Below are 19,235 nucleotides of genomic sequence, written 5' to 3'. Positions count from 1 at the left end.
TCGAAAGTGATTTATTTCCTACATTATTCTACAGCAATATATCAGCTTTAACTAATTCCAGAGTTGTTAACAGTATTCCCTACACTCTTTTGAGTAGAATTAAATTTGTAGAGCTGCAGAATTTGTGTGATTATTCTTTGACATTGGATAAATTTGCTGATCTCACCATAGTTGCTGACAGTAAATCATACTCTTCTTAAAAAACTGGTCATGTACCAGGTGGTGGCGCAGTGGATAGAGCGTTGGACTGGGATGCGGAAGGACCCAGGTTCGAGACCTCGAGGTCGCCAGCTTGAGCGTGGGCTCATCTGGCTTGAGCAAAGAGCTCACCAGCGTGGACCCAAGGTCGCTGGCTCCAGCAGGGGGTTACTGGGTCTGCTGAAGGCCCGCGGTCAAGGCACATGTGAGAAAGCGATCAATGAACAACTAAGAAGTCGCAACGCGCAACGAGAAACTGATGATTGATGCTTCTCATCTCTCTCCGTTCCTGTCTGTCTGTCCCTGTCTATCTCTGCCTCTGTAAAAAACAAACAAACAAACAAAAAAACTGGTCATGTATATATAAAATATATATTATACACACATATACATATATATACCTTAAATATAATGTATTTTGGTTCCTCAGTAAGACTTTGAGGCAGAAGCTTTGCTTCTTTGGATCACCAAATAATGTCTATGATAGTGTCTTTTGCAAAAGACCCTTCAAGTATTTGCTAATTTAACCAAGTTGTTCCCACTTGAAGGGAACAGATTGGAGGGGATGGCTTGAAAGTGTTCCTGGCTCTGGCTGGATAGCTCCATAGGCCATCTTCCCAAAGTGCAGAGGTTCAATCCCCAGTCAGGGCACATACAGGAATAGCTTGTTCCTCTCTCTCTCTCTCTTTTCTCTCTCTCTCCCTCCCTCCCTTCCTCTCTTGCTAAAATCAATAAATAAAACTTAAAAAGAAAGAAAGAAAGTGTTCCTGGCAGCAGAGGCAGTTTGTGTGGTTGTCCAGCCCAGAAGTACTACTTTCAGACATTAAAAACCCATACTCTACCATTTCACCTGTTGTGTGATCTTGGGTTTCCTAACTTCTTGGAAACAATTCTCTTATCTGTAAAATGGAGAGAGAGGGGAAGCAGATGCCACCTCTCTGATATAGTTGTGGTAAAGGACAAATGAAAGATACATGTTTCAGTGCCTAGCTCTAATATTAGCAATTATTATTAATTTGAAAAAACAAATGTCAGTAGACATATGTAAGGATGCTCAACCATCTCTAGTAGAAAAGCCAGAGAAATGCAAATTAAATCAGTAATATCAAAACTATTTTTGGCCTATCAGCTTGGCACAGTTTTTCACTATATTATTAGTTTTATTATAAAATATTTAAATTAAGAGGACCAGCCAATTGAAGACACACACAGGGAGAGGTCTGGGAGGAAACAGAGTTGACAATTTTTTTGTGTGTGTGTGACAGAGTCAGACTGAGGGACAGATAGAGACAGACAAACAAGAAGGGAGAGAGATGAGAAGCATCAATTCTTCGTTGCGGCACCTTAGTTACTCATTGATTGTTTTCTCATATGTGCCCTGACCGGAGGGGCTACAGCAGACCAAGTGACTCCTTGCTCGAGCCAGCGACCTTGGGCTCAAGCTGGTGAGCCTTGCTCAAACCAGATGAGCCTGCGCTCAAACTGGCGACCTCGGGGGTCTTGAACCTAGGTCTTCTGCATCCCAATCCAACACTCTATCCACTGCGCCCCCGCCTGGTCAGAGCTGGCAAATTTTTAAAGACTTAAAATTCAGTGTTGGTCCTGGCGGGGTAGCTCAGCTGGTTCGAGAATCATCCCGATATGCCAAGGTTGCAAGTTTGATCCCAAGTCAGGGCACAAACAAGAATCAATGAGTGAATGCATGAATAAGTGAAACAATAAATGGATGTTTCTCCCTCTCTCCTCTCTCTCTCTAAAAATCAATCAATAAAAAAATTCAGTATTGGCAAAATATAAGAAAATTATTACTATTATTAGCTGATAGAAAAATATTTATATAACTGCTACAACCTTTTATTAGAAGTAATCAGGAATTTATTAAAAGTTTAAAATAAAGGAATCATTACATTGGATGTGTGTAATATGGGTGTTTATTGCAACATTGATTATAAAATCAAAACAAAGCATAAACAGTGTTAAAAAATAAATAAATGTTTGAATAAATTCTTATATGCACATATTGTAGAATTTATGCCACTTGTTGAAATAATACATTATATGTTGTATTGGCAAACACATATGCTAAAACTGTTACTGGCCAAAGTGGGGTGGCTACACTAGAAAACTGGAAGCCCAAGGGCAGGCATTTTTGTCTGCTTTGTTCATTGCTGTATCCCCAGCCTGCGGCATAGTAGTGCTCCATGAATATTTGTTCAATTGAATTCCTGTCCTTGTTTTAAATAAATGCATATGGGAATTCTTCCAGATCTTGATTAGTGATTAGTTAGATCTAGATGATTTATCTGGAATAATATGAGGAGAAAAAAAATCTAATTGTAAATAATATTTATAGTATGATGGTGTTTTAAAACACTTAAAAATTTTAAACCATATAAATTTGTATATATATTTATTAATCTTTTTAAAGAACATTAGAAATACACAGCAAACAATGGTTATTCTGGTGGATGGGGACTAAAAAATAGGTGATACTCTTGGAATTATTTTAAAGTCTTTTTGGACTTAAAATTTTTTTTCTCAACTTTTTGTTCAAAAGTCCCACAGTCTCAAACCACCTTCCACCTATGTATTGAAGAGAGTGTTGGCCATGGAGTAAGATGACTTCAGTTTGAATTCTGGCTCAGCTACTAATTGTTTCCTTTATGCAAAGCACTTAAAATCTTTGCATTTCAATTCTCATTATTGTAAAATGGAAACTAACACCTTTCTTTCCAAACATTGTGAGAATTAAATGAAGAAATAAAAAGTGTTTTAAAAAAATTACTTTTCAAGTATGAGGTGTTACTAATCCCAGGCAACATGCATTAGTAATAACATTTGCAGAACCATAAAATGCAACTTCTTAAAATGGAATTAATAAATGTAAAAGTGATTGGACAGTTTCTCATCACTGATACAAATATGCAACAAACTTAGGTATGGAGTCTAATGAATCTGTATTTGTATCCCAATTCTGCTGAGTGCAAACTGGGTGACCTTGAGCAAGCCAAGCTACTTAGTCTCTCAGAGCCCCAGGGTTTTCATTTGTACAATGATGATGGCAACATATATAATGCTCATAGAACCAGATGAGATTACATAAAATATATGAGTATTAGCCACATATAAGTTCAATGAATTGTAGCTATTTTTATTTATTTGAAAATATTCTTACTATATTTTTAAGGTGTTTAATATTATTATCTCAAATTGATAACCTTAAATGTTGTCTGTCAATAAGACAACCATTATTATTATTCTTTTGGAAATTGATAAATTAAGCCCAGATAAATGGTGGGCTTGGCAAAGAAATTAGGCTAATAACATTTAGTATTCACTGTCCCAATCTTTATGGTGAATTCATATTATAGACTTCAAAAAGTAATCAGTTTGAATTCTGATTCAAACTGGGACATGGGACATTGCTGACATGGGACTGGGACATTATGACATGGGACATTGCTTGTGTGTATATGTGTTTTGTTTTTGGTGTATGTGTGTGTGTGTACATACAGGGGTGGGCAAAAGTAGGTTAAATTACCAGCCATCATTACCTAAAAGATAAATCATAAATAAAGATGTAATACAATAAATAAACAAATAAATAATGCAAGAATAAACTCATGTACTCACAACTGTAAACCTACTGTTGCCCACTCGTATATGTAAAATGCAAACCCAGCATATTTTTACTTTCTTTTTCATTCAATCTATGTGCAGGTACAGTTTAATACTTGCAGGATTTTTTTTTTTTTAATCAGTGTCAATGACTTATGATGGGCCAGACCCATTCCTTCTCTTGCCTCGGGATGTCTTAACATCAGAGATCTCAACCTGGTCACTGTATATTCGTATTAGGACTTTCTCTCCTTTGAGTCTCTAGACTTGAAGACAAAGCCATCTTTTTTTTTTTTTCATTTTTCTGAAGTGAGAAGCGGGGAGGCAGAGAGACAGACTCCCGCATGCACCGGACAGGGATCATCCAGCATGCTCACCAGGGGGCAATGCTCTGCCCATCTGGGGCATTGCTCTGTTGCGGTCGGAGCCATTCTAGAGCCTGAGGTGGAGGCCATGGAGTCATCCTCAGAGCCCGGGCCAATTTTGCTCCACTGGAGCCTAGGCTGCAGGAAAGACAGAGAGGAAGGAGAGGGGGAAGGGTGGAGAAACAGATGGGCGTGTCTCCTGTGTGCCCTGGCAGGGAATGGAATCCGAGACTTCCACATGCCGGGCCAATGTTCTACTGCTGAGCCAACCGGCCAGGGCCAAAAGCCATCTTTCTGGAGCACTTCTGAAGAATCCAGGACCGACCTTAGGCCCAAAGGATTTTGTAGCTCTGGTGATAAGCAATAGGCCTCCTGTTTGCCTGATAGTCTCTTGGGGGAATCCAGTTACCTCCTCACACAGTCACAATGCAGACCTTGGCTCAGCTATGATGCTTCTAACATCAGTTCTTGCTTACATTTGTTCTGGACCAGTTTAGCATGGGAATTTACATCTAAATAAAACTTGCTGTTTCCTGACATGAATGTTGTCTGTGAACAACCAGTTCAGCGGTACTCACTTTTTCACCACAAATGTAAGTAAATATTCAATTAAAACTAGATTCCATGGAGATAGCTTACTATTCTTTCTGACATTGATATAGAATTTTTTTAAAAATTGTGGTAAAATATACATAACATAAAATTAACCATTTTAAATGTGTAGTTCTATGGCATTGAGTAAATCACTGCTGTGCAATCATTATCAACAGACATTTCCAGGATGTTTTATCTTCCTCAGCTCAAGCTCTGCACTCATGATACACTAACTTCCCCTTACCACCTCCTCCGCCCCAAATTCCTGGAATGTTATACCTCTGCATCTTGCTCTTTCATTCCTTGACCTCTCTCTCTCCACTCAGGCCCCTGATTAAATGTTAGCTCTCTAGAGAGGTGTAAATTTAGCACCTTATATGTTCAACCTGCTTTATTTTTTTTTCCAGAGCACTTACCAGTATCTGCAATTGTTAACCTTTTTAAAAAAATTTTTTTTTAATTTATTTTTTACAGAGACAGAGAGTGAGTCAGAGAGAGGGATAGACAGGGACAGACAGACAGGAACAGAGAGAGATGAGAAGCATCAATCATTAGTTTTTCATTGTGCGTTGTAACACCTTAGTTGTTCATTGATTGCTTTCTCATATGTGCCTTGACCGCGGGCCTTCAGCAAACCGAGTAACCCCTTGCTGGAGCCAGCAACCTTGGGTCCAAGCTGGTGGGCTTTTCCTCAAACCAGATGAGCCCGCACTCAAGCTGGCGACCTCGGGGTCCTGAACCCGGGTCCTCTGCATCCCAGTCCGACGCTCTATCCACTGCGCCACCGCCTGGTCAGGCAGTATCTGCAATTTTTAAATATACATTTACTTGTCTACTTGTAAGTTGTTTTCCCAACCAGCATAGAACTATCTTTAGGGCAGAGTTTCTTCTAGTACCTAACAAAGAACCTAGTAAATAGTAGGTACTCAATACTGGTCAAATGAATCAATCAATGAATTAATTCTTCAGAATTATTTGTAATTACCCCATCCATCATATTCCAAGGCATGTCCTGCCATCTCCTTAAAGCTGCTACTGACTAGCTCAGCCCTCACCAATACGCACTTCCTTTGAGGTCCTGCAGCAATCCTGGAGCAGTCAAGTGACAACAGGAATATTGGGGCAATGGTGGACTCGAAGAATTAAACATGGATAACCCAAATTCAAAATACACATGGAATCCTTCAAAGTCTGGTACAAAACTAATATAATATTTATAGCACACCTAACACTCTAGGAAATATTTTCCTCTCCGAAAAGTAAAGGGAATATGACTACTTTTAGGGACACAGAATGTTATACACCATGCCTGACTACAAAATGGCCCAGAGTTCTTTGCTTTCAAATAATACAATGCAGCCCATACAATAAGAGCTTATCATTGAACAAACTGTCTCTGTCGAGTTGCATATTTCCCACCTGTAGTCAGAGATAAAGGTCACCACTTTACTTTGGCTCTCAGCTCCTCTCCCCCACCATTCTCCATCTCCATGTTGAACAACCTCAGCTGTCATTTCTCAGTGTTTGCAAACAAGGTTCTCATATATTATACTTGGGCCATTAGTCCTTGCCATTTTCTTCAACATGTTCTCTGAAAAACTTATGGTATTTTATGAATATGACTACTCAACAGAAAGACACATTAAAGCTATCTTCTGGTGGGAGGGGAGGGGCATAAAGAAAATTAAATAAAAGGTGACTGACGGAGGACAATTTGATTTTGGGTGATGGGTATACAACATAATCAAATGTCAAAATGATCTGGAGATGTTTTCTCTGAATCTATGTACTCTAGTTGACCAATGTCATCCTGTTAAAATTAATTGTCTAAATAAAACTATAAAAACAATTAAATGTGGTAGGAAAAAAAAAAGCTATCTTCTGTTCTCAGGCTGCAAAGATTTTTAGTTTAGTGCAGATCAAACCAGAGACGGTCATTCATCAGTCTCCTGTGATGGACCCTGTTGGGCAGATAAAATATATTATGCTCACTTTGTTAAAGATAACGCTGCCCACGTGGAGGCCATTGCCCAGGTGATATTAATGTGTGTTGGGGGGCAGGCAGGATCGTTATAGCCTGAGGCTTGGTTTTGGGATTAAGCCTTTCCCACCCTTTTTTGATGTGGGGTGGTACAATGCCTCAGAGAAGTGACTTTGTATTAGAGACTTCCCTATTTTGTATATTGGATTAAGAGTTTGGATTTCTACACTATAAAATGGGGACGGAGCGGGAGCTTGCGCTCTTGGTTCCTGGGATGATTAGCATGAGAGAGCAGAGGGAGCAGAGCAGAGAGCAGAAAGAGGCCATGTGGCCAGGAGAAGCAGCCAAGATGGCGGAGTATTGAGTGAAAGGCCAGTTTGTGTAAAGTTTATATCTGGGATAAGGAAGGAGATGGGGAACTGAGGAGAATAAGGCTGGTGAGCTAGAAACCTTTGATTTTAGGAAACTCGGATAAGTCAGTGGCTTTATGAGCACTGAATGTGAGTGGGTTTTGGAGCCCAGTGTGTATTTTTACTTGCCCGCCAGGTGCAAGCTAGGATCAAAGAAAATGGCCTACCAGTTTGTGGCTCCGGTGTTTCTTTACCGACTGTCCGAATCCAATGCGAACCTGCATGGGCCAGGAGGCTGCTTTGATAGTGGCAGCTGTTGGGCAGATAAAATGTATTATGCTCACTTTGTTAAAGATAACACGAGGAGGCCGTCGCCCAGGTGATATTAATGTGTGTTGGGGTGGGCTAAAGGCAGGCGGAATCCTTGTAGCCTGGGGCTTGGTTTTGGGATTAAGCCTTTCCTACCCTTTTTGATGTGGGGTGGTGCAATCCAATCATGCCTCAGAAGGTGACTTTGGGTTGGAGACTTCCCTACTTTGTATATTGGATTAGAGGTTGTGAAGCTACAGTATAAAGTGGGGGCAAAACGGGATTTTGCGCTCTTGGTTCCTGAGATTAGCATGAGAGAGCAGAGAAAGTAGAGCCAGCAGCAGAAGGAGGCCACGTGGAGTAGGCCAGGAGAAGCAGCCAAGATGGTGGAGTGCTGAGTGAGATGCCAGTTTGTGTAGAGTTTGTATCTGGGATAAGGAAGGAGATGGGGAACTGAGGAGAATAAGGCTGGTGAGCTAGAAACCTTTGATTCTAGGAAACTCGGATAAATCAGTAGCTTTGTGAGCACTGAATGTGATTGGGTTTTGGAGCCCAGTGTGTGTTTTTACTTGCCCGCTGAGTGCAAGCTAGGATTAAAGATTATGGCCCACCAGTTTGTGGCTCCGTTGTTTCTTTACCGACTGTCCGAATCCAATGCGAACCTGCACTGGCTGGGCTGCTGTGATGGTGGCCCTGTCCGTGCCTGCTGGCTTTACAGCAGCCATGGCTCCTGGCCTTACAGACCCAAACCATTACCGTCTGTTTCCATCCCATAGGAGCACTTATAAAAAATGAACCCTTTCTCTCTCTCTCTCTCTCTCTCTTTTTACTCTGTAAAATGCATGTGAGAAAGATACAGATTGCTTAATATTTCCCCCTTTCTATATTTCCATTTGTTTAATTATTTTAAACTTTTCTTTAATGTTAAGATGCTGTTGCCTGACCTGTGGTGGCACAGTGAGTAAAGCATTAACCTGGACCCTGAGGTTGCTGATTCGATACCCCAGGCTTGTCTGGTCAAGGCACATATGGGAATTGATGCTTCCTGCTCTTCCCTCCTTCTCTCTTTCTCTCCTCTCTCTGAAATGAATAAATAAAATCTATAAAATAATTTTTTTAAATGGTGCTGGCATTTTGATTACTATAGTTATTTTAATAATACATAATCTTTTAAATGTTTGACAATAGAGTATAGGTCAGATTTTCACAGAACAGTGGCAGAATGTGAGGCTGTGGCACATTATTATAGGTTATTTGATTGCTGAGGGGTTTAATCCCTAGCATATGGTCATGCCTTTTAATATGCAGGTGTGGTGACAATCTTAATTTTCCCCCCCAGAAATGCAGTATTGCTTTTTAAATGCACTTTAGCTGAAAACCACTTAATATTCCACCAGATACTTGGTAATTGATTACTATAATAATTGTATTTCTATACTCTCATATAATTACCCAATTGTTTTCTTTTTCATATGACCATAATTTCCTTTTTTTAAAATTTTATTTACACCACAATACCTAGCACAGCTGACTGAGTCAGGATTCATTTGCAAGTGAAGAAACTCAATTGTAACCAGTTTGAGGGAGATTAACCGGGCTATATTACATAATAATAGGAAGCAGCAATGAAGCTATACATGGGGTAGGGAAGGATCAGCTGGGCCTCAGGAATAACTAAAACTAGAAAGTTTAGAACTAAATGGTTGGAGAGAGAAAATAATTTTCCCAAACAATGGGGTGCTGTTTCCCAAAGAGACTAGTGAAGGTGCTGGCAGGGAAAAAAATAAAAGAAACAGAGGAGGAACTTGAGCTGAAATGGTGTTAGTCCAGTGCCTGGCAAGCCTATCTCCACTGATAACCCTTGTCAAGATAGTCAGATTTGACTCCCTATGCATAAAAACCTTGACCCTGTGTAGAGCCAGAAGCCACGGCCAGGGCCACCAACACGGCAGCCCGGCCCATGCAGGTTTGCATTGGATTCAAACAGTCGGTAAAGAAACAACGGAGCCACAAACTGGTGGGCCCTCATCTTTAATCCTAGCTTGCACCCGGCGGGCAAGTAAAAAATACACACTGGGCTCCAAAACCCAATCACATTCAGTGCTCACAAAGCTACTGACTTATCCAAGTTTCCTAGAATCAAAGGTTTCTAGCTCACCAGACTTATTCTCCTCAGTTCCCCATCTCCTTCCTTATCCCAGATACAAACTGCACACAAACTGGCATCTCACTCAGCACTCCGCCATCTTGGCTGCTTCTCCTGGCCTACTCCACGTGGCCTCTCTCTGCTCTCCTCTGCTCTCTCTCCTAATGATAATCTCAGGGACCAAGAGAGGGCAAGCCCCTGTTCTGCCCCTATTTTATAGTGTAGAAATCCAAACCTTTAATCCAATATACAAAATAGGGAAGTCTCTAATACAAAGTCACTTCTCTGAGGCATGATTGGATTGTACCGCCCCACATCAAAAAGGGTGGGAAAGGCTTAATCCCAAAACCAAGCCCCAGGCTACAACGATCCTGCCTGCCCCCAACACACATTAATATCACCTGGGCAACGGCCTCCACGTGGGCAACGTTATCTTTTACAAAGTGAGCATAATACATTTTATCTGCCCAACAATCCACCCCTATGCTCACTTTACTACCCACAATCTACATCACCGGCATCCCTGTGCAAGGAAATTAGAACATTACACAAATTACAACAGCAAAAATGATACAGTTTCAACAATCACAAAGGTACACTTCACCAGTCTCTGAGCACTTTGCCCAAAGTGCAAAATGTCCTCGACCCTCTTTCTAGCCATGGGAAAAGCTTCCCGGGGCAGGGGAAGGGCCTCCAGCAAAGCCACCCCCCACCCCCATCAGGGTATTTCACATTGTCCAAAATCCATAATCCGTAAGTCCATCCAACAAAGGAGCCAATGCCCACTCCGGTTGTAGTCCAGGAAATCAGTCCACACACATGGGGCGTCAGCCACCCCCCTCATCCCTGCTGTCCTGACAGGTCTTACACTGTCTGTAAGGCCAGGAGCCGCCATCGTGGCCATTCACATGCAGGTTCCCATTGGATTCGGGCAGACAATAAAGAAATGGCAGAGTCAGAGGATGGGGGGCCATCCTATTTATTGATGTCTCACCAAGACAGGCAAACCACAAAAGAAGACAAGGGAAAAGCAGAAAACCAGCTTTTCCCATGAACGGCAAGGGATCAGGGAAGCCCCTGCAATCGTGATAGCAGGAACTGAGTGAGCCAGCTCCTGGTCTGTCCCACTTTATAGTGTAGAAAACCAAAATCCCTTAATCCAATATACAAACAAGGAAGTCTCTGATACAAAGTCACTTAGCCAAAGCATAATTGGATTCCTCATGAGAGTGCACCACCCAGATCATACAATCAGCTAAGGGTGTGGGGAAAAGCTTAGTCCTAAAACCAAACCTTAGGCTACAACGACCTGGCCTGCTTATAGCCTGTCCCCCACACCCAATATAAGTCACAAGTGAGCAAACATATATATCATATTTACAAACTTATTTGACCAACATTCCACCCCTTTTGCTCGCTTTACAATCTAAACCACAGGCATCTTCCATGATGGTCACTGTGCAAGGAGTGGGATACATTGCATAAACAGAAATAGTACCAACTACAGCAATAGGATTAACAGATCAAAAACTATGGGCGAAATGAGAGAGCTGTCAGTGGCACCAAGAGAGGCAAATCCTTTCCCTCTGGCAGAATACAGGCCAGAGTTTTGTCTGCAGACAGCACCGTAGCTGGCACCAGAGGCCGCCCTGAGTGGGCATACCAAACCTTATTGGCCAATACACCAGCATCTGCTGGTTCTATGTGTAGTAAAATAGGAGAACTCATTATTGGCCATAAAGAAATTACAAAGGTGCCCTTCAAAATGCTGTCCCCTTGAGCGCTCAAGGGATAATACACTTCTACCCTAGGTGGCCAGGTGCTGGTTGCCCAAGGAGTTAACTGGAGGTCCACCTCTAGCCCCTTTCCCCATGGTGCCAACAAGGCCACCCATCTCAGATGGGGGGCCTGTACAGTCCAGGGCCAAGTCCATTGAAACTGTTGTCCTTTAAGAAGGGCTGTTGGAGCAGGTAAGAGCACGTTGCCCTGCTGTCTGAAACCTGGCTTGAGTAAAATGTCCTTGGTGCGTATCTGCAACTGAATGGGGGCAGCTGTCCGATGCAGAAGGGCCTCTACTGGAGCTGGCCTCCCCCGTCGAGGTCGCTCATTCAAAATCCGGAGTACTGTCCATAAGCGGCGTGTCCATCCAGTAAGAGAGCCGGTGCCTTCCTCCTGTCGCAGTCCCTGCTTTAAGAGTCCATTATACCGCTCAATGATACCAGCAGCCTGGGGGTGGTAGGGAACATGGTACTTCCAGTCCACCCCCAGCTTTTGAGCCCATTGCCTCACCATTGAACCAGTGAAGTGGGTACCATTGTCACTTTCAAGGACCAGTGGTTGCCCTGGCCGGTAGGCTCAGCGGTAGAGCGTCTGCCTGGCGTGCGGGGGGACCCTGGTTCGATTCCCGGCCAGGGCACATAGGAGAAGCGCCCATTTGCTTCTCCACCCCCCCTCCTTCCTCTCTGTCTCTCTCTTCCCCTCCCGCAGCCAAGGCTCCATTGGAGCAAAAGATGGCCCGGGCGCTGGGGATGGCTCCTTGGCCTCTGCCCCAGGCGCTAGAGTGGCTCTGGTCGCGGTAGAGCGACGCCCCGGAGGGGCAGAGCATCGCCCCCTGGTGGACAGAGCGTCGCCCCTGGTGGGTGTGCCGGGTGGATCCCGGTCGGGCGCATGCGGGAGTCTGTCTGACTGTCTCTCCCCGTTTCCAGCTTCAGAAAAATACAAAAAATAAAAAAATAAAAAAAATAAAAATAAAAGGACCAGTGGTCGCCCATATGCAGCACTCAGGCGGTCCAGAGCCTGTATGACTGCCCTCTGGTCAGGGTTACGAGCAGGGTAAGCAGCAAGCAGCCCGGTGGCAGTAGCTACACAAGTGACTGCATACTGGTACCCTTCTGACTTTGGTAAGGGTCCAATAATGTCTATCTGCCATCGTGTCAGTGGAACATGACCCCTCTGAATCTGTCCAGGCGACACCAGTGGTCTCCGAGGGTGTTCCTTGGAACATACTGCACATTGCTCACAGGCTGCAAGTACCTCTGCATAGGACACAGGCAAGTTCCAAGCCTTAACCGTAGCCCACATAGTTTTCTGTCCTGCATGGAGCAGGCGCTGATGGAGCCACTGCGCCACATCACCTGCAGGTGCAGTCTCCAACCATCGCACCCTTGCCAACGTATCTGCCTCATCATTCCCAGGATGGGCTAGAGGGGCATGCCCTGTGACATGATATACTGTCACCTGCTTCTGGTGTCCTATTTCCCATAAGTCCTGCCACATAGCCTGACCCCATAGTGGACGGTGCATTACCATCCACTGGTTAATGTGCCAAGTAGCAATCCAAAGGGTCAGTCCATGATAGACGGCCCAGCTGTCAGTACAGATTACCAGAGGTGAAGGTTCATTATGGGCAACTAGCCAAACAGCTCTTAATTCTGCCCATTGGCTGCTTTGGCCTATACCCGTGTCCATCTAAATAGTCTCAGTGGCCAGATGGAAGGCTATAGCTGTCCATTTGGCAGGTTGGCCCCTGCTGGAACCATCAGTATACCAGGCATCCTCGGGGATGGGCACCCGCCCCTCCTGGTAGGGACTGACTTCAGGTTCTACCTCCTGAGCCCCAGTTGCACCTGACTCTAAAGTCGCATAGGTGACTGGACCCAAGACTTCCTGCAGTTCTGCCCTCAATGGGCTGGTGCTAAGAGCACAGCGTTGCTGCAGGTAGGCACCCCACTTGGCCAGGGTGGACATTTGGGCCATACCACTGCGTGGTTTAGTTGCCCAATCTCTCACCCATCCAGCAATAGGGTATGTTGTCTTGACTGTAACTGGTGTTGTGGTTGTAATACTCTCAGTTGCCAGGAGGGCAGCATACACAGCTGCCAGCTGCTTCTCTACTAATGAGTAACGAACTTCAGCACCTTTCCACAATTGGGACCAAAACCCAATAGGTTGCCGTAGGCGCTCTGTCCACTGCCACAAGCCCCATCCAAACCCCTCTGAGGTTACATGAACATCCAGCTCACAGGGCCTGGCAGGATCAAACACATTCAAGGCCTGTGCCACCTTGACAGCTCTCTTAGCAGCTTCAAATGAACCTTGCGCCTGCTCAGTCCAATCCCAGCGAACCCCCTTTCAAATAAGGTTGTACAAGGGGCATAGTAACTGAGCCAAATGCGGTATAAATGCTCGCCAATATCCCAACAAACCTAAGAATTCCTGTAACTGTTTTACCGTAGTGGGCACGGGGTATGCTTGAATCTTATCTATAACTGCGTCAGGGATAACTTTTGTCTTACCCGACCAGACAACTCCCAAGAATTTAACAGATAACCCAGGTCTTTGTAATTTGTTTTCGTTAACTGCCCAGCCACATGCTTTCAAATGGGATAGCAGGGTAGGGACTGCTTGCTCCAATTCTGAAAGAGAATCACTAGTTACAATATAATGGTACATGCGGACTACCTCTGGCTGTTTCCATTTAACCAGGTCAGCAGCTACCAGCCCATGGCACAAGGTGGGGCTATGCAAATAGTCCTGGGGTAACACTGTAAAGGTCCATTGTCTCCCTTCCCAACTGAAGGCAAATTGGTCTTGACTCTCTGCGGCTATATCAATAGAGAAAAAAGCATTGGCCAAGTCTGCCACAAAGTAGTATGTCCCCAACTCATGGCTTAGCCGATCCATCATGTTAGCTATCGAGGGAACAGCAGCGTGCAAAGGGGGAACAACTTTATTAAGTTCCCTGTAATCTACTGTCATTCTCCAGGTTCCATCTGCTTTGCGCACAGGTCATACTGGGGAGTTGTAAGGACTGTGTGCTGGCCGGATGATCCCCACCTTTTCTAGTTCGAGGATTGTCCCTGTGACTTCTTCATAACCACCTGGTAGGCGGTACTGCTTGGTGTTAGTCACACGCCGAGGGATGGGTAATTGCAAAGGGGAATGTGATGCATGTCCCCGCAATACTGCCTTCACAACCCTGATCCGCAGCCAGAACTCCCCAGCTGTAGTTTCCAACCACAGTCCTTGCAAGACATCTACCCCCAAAATATATTCAGGAATAGGAGATACATACACTTTATATGGCTTAGGAGGCAGTCTCCCTATCCCCAATGGAATAGTTATTGGCTTCACTTGAACAGTTTGGCCCCCATAACCATCAATGGCCACTGGGGTCCCAGCAAACCGCTCTGGGTTTCCATAGAGAAGGGAACATTCTGCACCTGTATCCACCAAGGCCAACACCCGTTGTACATTGGAAGGGGACCAGTGGATAGCCAGTTCCACATGTGGCCTCTGGTCCCCGCCCATCCCCGTTAGACGGGTCCCTCGGCCTTTTTCCTATTCAAACTGGTACAATGGGTCTTGGGAGTTCTCCTCTCCCTCGGCCGTCTCTATCATATAATCTTGTAACCGAGCTGTACGCGCACCAAACGTTTTATTGGTAGCTGCTGGGGCCTTTCGTCTCAGTGGCTGGAACTTCTGTTCCGGTTTAAGCTGCCGCCAAAGCTCCAAAAGAATTTTATTAGACTGGCCATCCAATTTCCCCTTATGTGCTCCAGCTGCAATCAAGTCTACCCACATCTGCATTCGGGTGACCTTTACAGGCCTGTTTCCCTTGTTAGTTGGGGGGGAAACATAGGCAGCAGCCCTCACTGCTTTATGATCCCGAGCGGCCTCCAGCTCTGACAAATCTGCTACCATCTGTGTAACTGCATTGATGGGCTGCCCCACATAGGGGCCCAAGATAGCCACAAGTGACCCAAAAAGGGATGACGGGGCGCTAGCAAGGACAAATTCCCTCATTTTTGCCGTAAACACTTCCTCGTCTGGCCCACGAGACCCAGGGTTGAAAACAGCATTCTTTATACCTAGTTCCCGAAGGACCTTTACTAACTCACTGTAGCACTGCCACCGACTCATTGCCCCCGGCAATTCTCCAGCATTCTGCCAGACCATACGAATGGCGGCCATCACCCATTCTAATAGGGTATGGGCTCCTGGGTTGCCATGGCAGTTCTGAAGACGCTGCCTCAAGGAAGAGTGTGTGGTAATGGCGGCCAATTTCTCCATCTCTGTTCCGGAGAGCATGATGCCATCCACCCCTATATCCCATAATCGTAGTAACCAGGTTACCAGGGATTCAGTAGGTTTCTGCCTAAATTGTGCCCCCAACTCCATCAGCTCTGCCTGGGTATAGGGCCGGACCACAGAGTGTTCCATTACCTGGGCAGGAGGCTGTGGCTGCCCCTGAGGGACTCTTTGACGCTGGGTTTTTACCTTCTTGGCGACAACTGGTCAGGCTCTCAGTGTGTGTATGGCAGCATCAGCCTGAGCATTCTCATCCTCAGAAGAGGAGGTGTAAGCGCCTGCTCCCGCTGACTCAAAGCCAATCCACCGGCATGGATACTGCTGCTTTTTTGGTGACCGTTTAGGCTCCTGTGGCTGCTGGCTTTTGGCCAGAAGCTGAGACTTGAGCTCTTGAATCCGCAGTTGTTTCTCCAACAACTGCCGGTAAAAACGTTCATCTTCTAGGGTAAACTGCAACTCGCGAACCCATAATTCCTTCTCCAGTGCTCGCTCCAATTCAAGCCTTTTCTGCCGTTCTATTTGCAATTCATACTGAAGCGTTTGACCTCGGGCAGCTTCTCACACAGAACTCCTGGTTTCCTCTTGAGTAAAAAACATGTAGCCCATGGCCCCTAAAAGGACAGCCATGGGGAGCCAGAGCAGCAACCAGTACTCTATCCCACCCATCAAGGGTGGTGGCCCATACAATCTCTGAATCCTGCCGACTACGCCAGTTGTAAGGCCAGGAGCCGCCATCATGGCCATTCACATGCAGGTTCCCATTGGATTCGGGCAGACGATAAAGAAATGGTGGAGTCAGAGGATGGGGGGCCATCCTATTTATTGGTGTCTCACCAAGACAGGCAAACCACAAAAGAAGACAAGGGAAAAGCAGAAAACCAGCTTTTCCCATGAAGGGCAAGGGATCAGGGAAGCCCCTGCAATCGTGATAGCAGGAACTGAGTGAGCCAGCTCCTGGTCTGTCCCACTTTATAGTGTAGAAAACCAAAATCCCTTAATCCAATATACAAACAAGGAAGTCTCTGATACAAAGTCACTTATCCAAGGCATAATTGGATTCCTCATGAGAGTGCACCACCCAGATCATATAATCAGTTAAGGGTGTGGGGAAAAGCTTAGTCCTAAAACCAAACCTTAGGCTACAACAACCTGGCCTGCTTATAGCCTGTCCCCCACACCCAATATAAGTCACAAGCGAGCAAACATATATATCATATTTACAAACTTATTTGACCAATGCTGTCCCAAAGAGGAGCACGTGGCAATGGCAGTCAGCATTTCCATCTTGGCTCTGGAGAACATGTCCAACCCTAAGTCCCAAAGTCGCAGACCTACCAGGGCCGTAGTAGGTGCTCCTTCCAGCTGGGCTCTCATCTTCTGGAGACTGCGGATCACAACTCCAGTCCTATTCTCCTCATCCTCTAAAGAGGAACTGAAAACACCAGCTCCTGCTGCCAGGCTCAAGCCCTGGGCTGCCGCCACCTTCTGCTCCGCAGACCTTGCAGCTCCGGCCCGGCCTCCTGCCGCTGCTGGCTCTCCACAACGTCCAGGGCAATCTGCAACTCACGAACCTATGAATCCTCCTCCAGCAGCTGCTCCATTTCCAGGCGAATCTCGCAAACCTGGTCGGCCTCCTCCTCCAGCGCTTCCTCCAGCTCCAGGGTCAGCATCTGTTTCTCCTGCGTTTGCTCCAGCTCCTTCCACTGCTCGGTTTGCAGGTCCCGGGCAGCCTCTTCCGCAGAGCTCTCAGTTTCCTCACGCATGGCTATAAAAGTCAGCCAGCCTACAATCCCCAAAAGGACAGCCATGGAGAACCCTAACACTAGCCAGTCCTCTACTCCACCGCTCAAAGGCTCCTTGCCAATCTATATCGAATCCTGCCACAGACTACGCCAAATGTAAAGCCAGTATCTAAGGCCAGGGCCACCATCACAGCCACCTGGACCATGCAGGTTCGCATTGGATTCGGACAGTCGGTAAAGAAACAATGGAGCCAAGAACTGATGGGCCTTCATCTTTAATCCTAGCTTGCACCTGGCGGGCAAGTAAAAAATACACACTGGGCTCCAAAACCCAATCACATTCAGTGCTCACAAAGCTACTGATTTATCCGAGTTTCCTAGAATCAAAGGTTTCTAGCTCACCAGACTTATTCTCCTCAGTTCCCCATCTCCTTCCTTATCCCAGATACAAACCGCACACAAACTGGCATCTCACTCAGCACTCCGCCATCTTGGCTGCTTCTCCTGGCCTACTCCACGTGGCCTCTCTCTGCTCTCCTCTGCTCTCTCTCCTAATGATAATCTCAGGAACCAAGAGAGGGCAAGTCCCCGTTCTGCCCCTATTTTATAGTGTAGAAATCCAAACCTTTAATCCAATATACAAAATAGGGAAGTCTCTAATACAAAGTCACTTCTCTGAGGCATGATTGGATTGTACCGCCCCACATCAAAAAGGGTGGGAAAGGCTTAATCCCAAAACCAAGCCCCAGGCTACAACGATCCTGCCTGCCCCCAACACACATTAATATCACCTAGGCAACGGCCTCCACGTGGGCAACGTTATCTTTTACAAAGTGAGTATAATACATTTTATCTGCCCAACACCCTGTCTAATCTCATAGATCTGTCATAACTATGGAGTTCAAAGAACAGAAATTGTTTTCAACTTTTTAATTTATTTTATTTTTTTCCTTTCTTGGAGAGAAATTTTTAATGATCTCTGTTATGCAGATAAAATATATTATACGCACTTTGTTAAAGATGACACTGCCCACGTGGAGGCCATTGCCCAGGTGATATTAATGTGTGTCTCTGTGGGCTGTGGGCAGGCAGGATCCTTGTAGCTTGGGGCTTGGTTTTAGGATTAAGCCTTTCCCACCTGTTTTGATGTGGGGTGGTACAATCCCATCATGCCCCAGATAAGTGACTTTGTATTAGAAACTTCCCTATTTTGTATATTGGATTAAAGGTTATGAATCTACACTATAAAATGGGGGGCAGAACAGGAGCTTGCTCTCTCTTGGTTCCTGAGATTATCATTAGAGGAGAGAGCAGAGAGGAGAGCAGAAAGAGGCCATGTGGCCAGGAGAAGCAGCCAAGATGGCGGAGTGTTGAGTGAGAAGCCAGTTTGTGCAGAGTTTGTGCAGAGAGAAGGAAGGAGATGGGGAACAGAGGGGAGTAAAGTCTGGTGAGCTAGGAACCTTTGATTCTAGGAAACTCGGATAAGTCAGTAGCTTTGTGAGCACTGAATGTGAGTGGGTTTTGGAGCCCAGTGTGTGTTTTTACTTGCCCGCTGGGTGCAAGCTAGGATTAAAGATGATGGCCCACCAGTTTTTGGCTCTGTTGTTTGTTTACCGACAGTCAGAATCCAATGCGAACCTGCATGGGCCAGGCGGCGATGGCAGCCCTGGATACTGGCTTTACAATCTCTTGAAGTTTATTTTATTTTTAAATGTTTATTATTATTTATCTATTTATTTTAGAGAAGAGAGATGAGAGAGACAGAGAGAGAGAGAGAGAAGAGAGAAGAGCAGGGAGTGTCAACTCCCATATGTGCCTTGACCAGGCAAGCCCAGGATTTGG

The 19,235-nt window shown here is 45.3% G+C and overlaps 1 protein-coding gene across 1 annotated transcript in view; it reads right to left on the bottom strand.

The window, feature by feature from the left end:
• The window catches only part of C1D (C1D nuclear receptor corepressor), a 495,080-nt gene that overhangs the window by 271,290 nt on the left and 204,555 nt on the right, over window positions 1–19,235 (bottom strand). The window lies entirely within an intron of this gene.

Source organism: Saccopteryx leptura, chromosome 3 (assembly GCF_036850995.1).
Source record: "Saccopteryx leptura isolate mSacLep1 chromosome 3, mSacLep1_pri_phased_curated, whole genome shotgun sequence".
NCBI classification, from domain to species: Eukaryota; Metazoa; Chordata; class Mammalia; order Chiroptera; family Emballonuridae; genus Saccopteryx; species Saccopteryx leptura.
Note: the sequence above shows the minus strand (reverse complement) of the source record. Positions and strands in the feature narration are given on the sequence as shown.